The sequence below is a fragment of the Mytilus californianus genome, unplaced genomic scaffold, assembly GCF_021869535.1.
Source record: "Mytilus californianus isolate M0D057914Y unplaced genomic scaffold, xbMytCali1.0.p SCAF_1, whole genome shotgun sequence".
Lineage (NCBI taxonomy): Eukaryota > Metazoa > Mollusca > Bivalvia > Mytilida > Mytilidae > Mytilus > Mytilus californianus.
Genome location: NW_026262581.1, coordinates 12,855,364 through 12,863,658, shown reverse-complemented (window position 1 = coordinate 12,863,658; position 8,295 = coordinate 12,855,364).

The following is an 8,295-nucleotide window of genomic DNA, read 5'->3' as shown; positions in this document are numbered from 1 at the left end:
AAAAAAAAAAACATCTCTTCTGAAACTGCTTGGTCAATTGTAACCACACTTAGCCATAATCATCATTTGGGTTTCTAGATTTAAAAATGCGGCCATTGATCCAAACAATCAACATGGTAAAATGCAAGTTATGTCTATAAACTTGAAAACTGCTATTGAAATAGAAAATCTCACCGATAGAAAGTTCAGAATGTTGAGATCTACCTTCATTTACATCAAAACTGTAAGATGACTATTTATAGGAGTTATTGCCCTTAAGGTAGATGGGGTGTCTAAATTATAATCCATAGAATTTTTTAATAATTTGCAAAAATGTAGTTTATATCATGCTTTTTTAAAAAAATAATAAAAAGAATGGGTCACTTGGCTTATTTTCACGCTACAGGTTGTGCAAAATTGACAGATTTTGTATAGATTATGCATAGAAAATCCAATTTTCTGTCATAAAAAGAAAATTACACCATAGAATTTTGAGATAAAATATCAGAAGATAGCTCTAATATTATGCTTTCAGATAAGAAAAAGAAAAAATGGGGTCATGGGACCCGTTTTCTTGCTACATAATAAAATAGGTAAATTCCTAACACCCTCTATTGTAAAAGTAACTTTATCTGAATTATCTGCCCTTACATTTGAGTTGCCTCCCCTTATGTGGCAAAGTTGGAAAAAATTGAATCAAACAAAAGTATTCTGTTTTTTGTAAAATACAACCATAAATATGATAAAACATGTCATTTTCTATATTGAAATGAAAATTCTTACACATGAATTACCTACTACTCTCAAATTTTGCACATTTTCTTAAAGATCTAGACCGATTGTTTTCTGGTATTTCAAAATCAAAGATGGAGGAAGACACCCTATCTACCTTAAAAGACAATTTTTACCCATATTTAGCTTGCCCTGCCTGAAAATTCATGAGAGCTTTGCCCTGACTTGTCATCCGTCATCGTAAATTTAGAAAAAAAAACTTTTACTCTGAAACTACTGGGCCAAATGTTGCCAAACTTTACCTGAATATACCTTAGGGTAAATAGTTTGAAAAATTGCATCCAGGGATTCAATCCATGAACAAACATGGCCACTGTTGCCAAAAATAGAACATGGTAGTAAAATGCAGTTTTGGGTTTCTATTTTAAAAATCAAAGCAGTTCTAGCAAAACTTGACGCAGTAAATACTATCAGCAAGTCAAGGTCTATCTTTATATTTTCTTTCAGAAAAATCAACTCGAAAAATCAAACAACCCACTTTGAAGTTATTGCCCTAGAAATGTCAATTTTTCGTAAATTTTTGTTTTTAGCTTACATCTCAAAATTGAAACAGTTTAGAGAGCACAACTTGACAAAGCTTAAAAATGATCAGAAGGTCTATCTCCTATGTAATTTTCAGAAAAATAAGACTATCAATATTGGATTTATTGCCCCTGTTATGTCTATTTTTTTGCAAATTTCAAAGTTATCTTAAAAGATATAATCGAGAAAAATTTCAAACAGTAAAAACTTCCAGAACAATAAGATCAGTATTAAAATAAGGAAATGTGGTAGGATGGCCAATGAGACAACTATCCACCAGAGTTCAAATGAAGTAAATGTAAGTAATTATAGGCGACCGTACGGCCTTCAACAATGAGAAAAACCCATACCGCATAGTAGGCTATAAAAGGCCCCACCTGGAACGTGAAAAATTCAAACGAAAAAACTCGCCTAATTTATGAAAAAACATGGCAGACGAAGGACCAACGACAACAACCACTTAACTAATGGCTCATAAAGAAGGTGGCGTGGTTAAACATGTTTGTGAGCACTCAACCCTCCCCTAACCTGGTACAGAGGTCTTAACAAGAGCACAATATAAGAATTAATTCCAATTGGCTTAACTCAAAAGAACAAAATTACCGAACTCCAAGATAAATTAAACAAGAGGGGGTGGGGGTCCATTAAAAACTGACAAAATCAAACGTTATCAACCAACTGAACGAGTGAAAAAAACAATGTCATATTCCTGACTTGGTACAGATATTTCCAGAAAATCAACAAGGCCGAAATGGTCAATTGCCTTCTAATAGGAGTTATTGCTCTTGAAAGACTGTTTTTACCAATTCTTGGCATTTATGTAACTAATTTGTCAGTTGACTTATAGGGATTAGTTTTGCGTTTTTGGCAAAAACTATAGAAGATGGAAACTGTTATTTCAAAATGATTATTTATGAATACAATCTGATTTACAATACCACGTTTCTATTGGCTGTATCAAGTGACAGTAGATCATTGTATTTTTATATCTCATATTGATAAAAGTGTTTTAATATATTTGAGAATTGTTATACCAGTGAAATTTGTTATGGAATTATTTCATGACTTGTAATGAAGGATCTAATCTTGTACTTGTTCAAAAAGGGGAAAACCTGCACACATGCGTATTGCTTACTATTCAGCAAATGCCTGTTCCAGAACTCCCGCGCTTTGATTTCCAGGATTTTATGGCAATTAATTGTATGAATTGTAGATGAATCTTCTTTCCATAGTTCTTAGATGTGAAAATACGAAATAATTTTAGGATGATCCCCTTACTTCCAATAATCTATGATTCCTATTTACGGATAACAAACACCCCATAGTTCCTTGATGCTCTGAAAATCTGCACAAAAAGTTTTTTTTTGAAAGATCTGGGACATAATATAGTCCCAGGAAAGATACAAATAACCCACTTCTTTTATGATACTGTGATGTCCATCTTTAGGAATAGTAAAAGATCGACCATATCATTTAACAACGCTATAATTATTCAATTTAGGGATGATGTTACATAATAATTTAATTTCAAAAACCTATAGTGGGCCCTGGGGAAATTCTTAAAGGTTCCCTACAGTCATGATATTACGATAATTTATGTGGTTCCGAGTCGGATATCTAAATAATGTATCCTTCCCTGCTAATATAAACTTTATATCATGCTTTTTTGACAAAATTGAATCGGATTGACTTATATGGTCATCCTAGTCCCCGATACTGACTAGGTGACCATCTTGGCTAATGCCACTTAAAAAACAAGCCGGTCTTCGGCATACATGAGACTTAAACATCGGTACACTACTGTTGAATCTTATTTACCCAAATGCAAGGCTTTTTCAATCCACTTCCAGAATAATAGAGAGAAGGTATGAAAATTTGAGACATACATGGATACATGTATGACTTTTGTGTGAGAGAGTATTGTAAATAGAAGGAAATAAAGGCATATGACAATGGGACATCATACCAATGACATAAATATCTGCAAAATTCATCAAGATGTCGACATTCACACAACAACATTTTAACATGTCATACCGATGTCTTTAAATTGCTTACTACATGGTTTTTGTCTTGCTCATTGTTGAAGGTTGTACGGAGCCCTATATTTATTTTCATCTCTGAACTTTGCTCACTGGTGGATATTTATTTCATTTGCAATCATACCACATCCTCTTATTCTATATACAGTCTTTAATAATATAATGTTTCATCTTATTCACTATCCTCTTTAAACTTATATAAGTGCAAATAACAAGATGGAAAATTTATGTTAAGAACAATTGCAACATCTTTTCACTACTAGAAAAAAATTATTTTAACCAATATGAACATCTTGATTGAGACCACAATTTCTCGATTGAGCTTGTTTACAGATTGTTTAATCTTTGCATCAATTTACGAAACATCAATTCAAAGATGATTTACCATTTCCGTAAAATATTATAAAAATATAATAAAGCAACATTTTCTTAACTGTTTCCGGTCTCCGTCTTTCAGTAGATGGAATGTTATGCATATTGATATTATTTACACTATGATTAATTCTCAGTGGTAAATAATCTTCTGTTATAGAGACAATTATGAGTATATACTAAACTTTTTATGCCCCCGCCGTAGCGGTGGGGGCATTAAGTTTTACCCTGGTCTGTCTGTACGTACGTACGTCCCAAAATTGGTTTCCGTTCTCTAACTTGAGTTTGCCTCAACCAAATGTTATGAAACTTATACACAATGCTTATTACCACAAAACACAGATCAAGTTTGAATTTTGGTGGCGTCATTTTAACCACTCTAGAGTTATGCCCCTTTATAAATGGAAAAATTGCAAAATTTTTCGTTTCCGTTCTCTAACTTAAGTTTGCCTCAACCAAATGTTATGAAACTTATACACAATGCTTATTACCACAAAACACAGATCAAATTTGAATTTTGGTGGCGTCACTTTAACCATTCTAGAGTTATGCTCCTTTATAAATGGAAAAATTGCAAAATTTTTATTTTCTTCTAAATATCAAGTAATTTTTAAAATTGGAGTTATCTTCCTTTGTCCATGATTATAGTTGAATCAACTACAATCAATGCTTTATACAATGCAATGTTAAATTTTGACTTCCACTGATAAAACACAGATCAAGTTGAATTTGGGTAGTTTCACGTTAACCATTATTGAGTTATGCCCCTTTATAAATCGAAAGATGGCAAAATTTTTCGTTTTCATTCTGTAATTTAAGTTTGCCCCAACCAAACATTATGAAACCTATACACAATATTCATTACCACAAAACTAAGATCAAGTACAATTTTTTTGTTTCTGTTTTCTAACTTAAGTTAGCCTCAACCAAATGTTATGAAACTTGTACACAATGCTTATTACTACATAATACAGATTAAGTAAGAAATTTGGTGGCGACACTTTTACCATTCTTGAGTTATGTCCCTTTATAAACATAAAAATTGCTGAATTTTTCATTTCCGTTCTCTAACTTTAGTTTGTCTCAACTAAATGTTATAAAACTTATACACAACCATTCTAGAGTTATGCCTGTTTACAAATAGAAAAATTGCTGAATTTTTAGTTTCTGTTCTCTACTTAAGTTAGCCTCAACCAAATGTTATGAGACTTACACACAATGCTTACCACAAAACTCAGATCAAGTTCAAATTTGGGTAGCGTCACTTTTACCATTCTTCAGTTATGTCCCATTATAACTATATGATATGTAAGCGGGGGCATCATCTGTGTCCACATGTGGACACTATCCACATTTATTTTTTATTATTCAGCATACTATAGGCCTGTTAGCTTTTGGTTATCGTATCTAAAATTTTTGAGAAATCGGTATATAAAGGCAACAGTAGTATACCGCTGTTCAAAAGTCATAAATCGATTGAGAGAAAACAAATCCGGGTTACAAACTAAAACCGACGGAAACGCATCAACTATAAGAGGAAAACAACGGAACAACAGAAACACTGAAGTGCAACAAAACGGTATCAGTATTCTTAGTTTGAAAATTATTTAGTTTAAAAAGATGTGTTATATAGCTTTCAGTCTGGCTTTAGGTCCTCGTATTCTAGACATGTTAAATGCATTTACTTGACCACATTCAAAACAGTGTCATCTATGGACTCTACACCGGTATGATGATGGTAGATCTACAAAAAAGCTTTTGATGATCATTCTATCTTATGTAATAAACTACAAATCATGGGTGTAAACTCCATAGATTGGTTTAAATCATTTGATAGATGTAAATGGTGTTGACTAGTTTTCAAACAGTTACTTGTGAAGTACCTCAAGGTAGTATTTTGGGCCCAATTTATTCTTATATTATGGAAATGATATGTCTATTATCATTAGTTCCAATTGTAAATCATTATATGCAGATGATAGCACAATTTTATTTTCGCATAGGAACCCGGAGATAATACCTGAAAAACTTGGAAGAGATCTCCAGTCTTGCAGTAAATGGTTAATTGGTAACAAATTTATCCCTGCATTTGGGAAAAAATGAGTGTATTTTAGTTGGTTCAAAACTCAAATTTGCAAAAGTTGACAATTTTCAAGTCAGCTGCAAAAGCCTTATTATTCCAGCTCTTGGGCCTAAACATAGACAGATATTTGTCTGGGAAAATTATTGTCAATAATATTTTACAAAAAGTGAATACAAGACTGAAGTTCCTTTAAAAATGGTCGATGTCTATCAGAAAATAATAGAAAAACCTTATACTGCTTTAGTTCAATGTCATTTTGATTACGCTTGTTCAGCGTGGTATTCCTGTTTGTGTGGTAAAAAGTTTTAAAATAAGTTACAAGTATTTCAAATTAAATCTGTAAGATTTGTAAAAGATATGGAAAACAAAACTTCCGTAAATTATGATGTATTAAATAGTATTGTAGAAATAAGAGTCGGACAACTAAGACTCTACCATGTACATAAAATATATATTTAAAAAGCCCTTTCTACATGCAAGGCAATTTTACCTAGATCAAAGATTGTCAAAATTATTAGACAAGATCTAGAGAATACCATTTTTTTTTATACCGTCAGTCTAACGTTTTATTATAATGGTATTAAAGATTGGAACATTTAAAGTGGAACATATATTTTGAATCTTTTAAATCTGATGTTAAAGATTTTCGCTCAAATAAGGAAATAACGATTTTGATAGCAAGTTTTTATTATATTGAATGCTTAAATATTCTAGTTAATGTCATCGTCAATTTTTTTTTGCATAATTAGTATAAAACCTGTCAAAGTCATGATTTCTTATAACTATGTTTAAGAATGTAACATACATAGAACCTATTGAAATTAAGTCTTAAGGCTTTTTTGCGCAATCCAGATTAAGTATATTAAGTATCAACAATTGTTTCTATGGTTTTAGTATGTTAAGTATTACAACAAGTCTGCTATTGTTTTTATACTACTGCAATTGAAAGTATCTATAGCAATGATGTCATTAACAAAAAAAAAGGAGTATCCCGACGCAATCAGTTGTGAGTTTAAATCGGAATCCAACAATTATTAAAAACCTAAAAGAACTTATACGTAATAATACTCTGAAATATCGGCTGATGTACAGTCGATGTTAATATTTACTTAGTAAATGAATTTCGATGAATGACAAAAACCGTTTGATTATAATAAGTTACACCTCAGAAAGAAAATAAATGATTGTCTGCGCTGAGTTGGATGTTATATACAATGGGTATTACTATATGATTGTCTTAACCGTCTGGGAGATTGTGACCCAGTAGAACCACTTTCCTATTTTTCTTCTAATGATTTTGTCATTCTTGCTACTGGATGTTCTGTCGGTAATTCTCCTGTCGGTTGTATCGATTCAGAAGTGGTCGTGTTTTGTTCTACAAATTACTTTGTTCGGATATTGAATCATTTTGTCCTTCCGCATATCGCTCTGTTTCAAACGATAACAGTCGCATTTGTTTTGATAGAGGAGCTCTTTTTCTTGTTGGAAATAAAGACAACAGTAGTATACCGCTGTTCGAAACTCATAAATCGATAGAGATAAAAACAAATCCGGGTTACAAACTAAAACTGAGGGAAACTACAGTCATGATATTACGATAATTTATGTGGTTCCGAGTCGGATATCTAAATAATGTATCCTTCCCTGCTAATATAAACTTTATATCATGCTTTTTTGACAAAATTGAATCGGATTGACTTATATGGTCATCCTAGTCCCCGATACTGACTAGATGACCATCTTGGCTAATGCCACTTAAAAAACAAGCCGGTCTTCGGCATACATGAGACTTAAACATCGGTACACTACTGTTGAATCTTATTTACCCAAATGCAAGGCTTTTTCAATCCACTTCCAGAATAATAGAGAGAAGGTATGAAAATTTGAGACATACATGGATACATGTATGACTTTTGTGTGAGAGAGTATTGTAAATAGAAGGAAATAAAGGCATATGACAATGGGACATCATACCAATGACATAAATATCTGCAAAATTCATCAAGATGTCGACATTCACACAACAACATTTTAACATGTCATACCGATGTCTTTAAATTGCTTACTACATGGTTTTTGTCTTGCTCATTGTTGAAGGTTGTACGGAGCCCTATATTTATTTTCATCTCTGAACTTTGCTCACTGGTGGATATTTATTTCATTTGCAATCATACCACATCCTCTTATTCTATATACAGTCTTTAATAATATAATGTTTCATCTTATTCACTATCCTCTTTAAACTTATATAAGTGCAAATAACAAGATGGAAAATTTATGTTAAGAACAATTGCAACATCTTTTCACTACTAGAAAAAAATTATTTTAACCAATATGAACATCTTGATTGAGACCACAATTTCTCGATTGAGCTTGTTTACAGATTGTTTAATCTTTGCATCAATTTACGAAACATCAATTCAAAGATGATTTACCATTTCCGTAAAATATTATAAAAATATAATAAAGCAACATTTTCTTAACTGTTTCCGGTCTCCGTCTTTC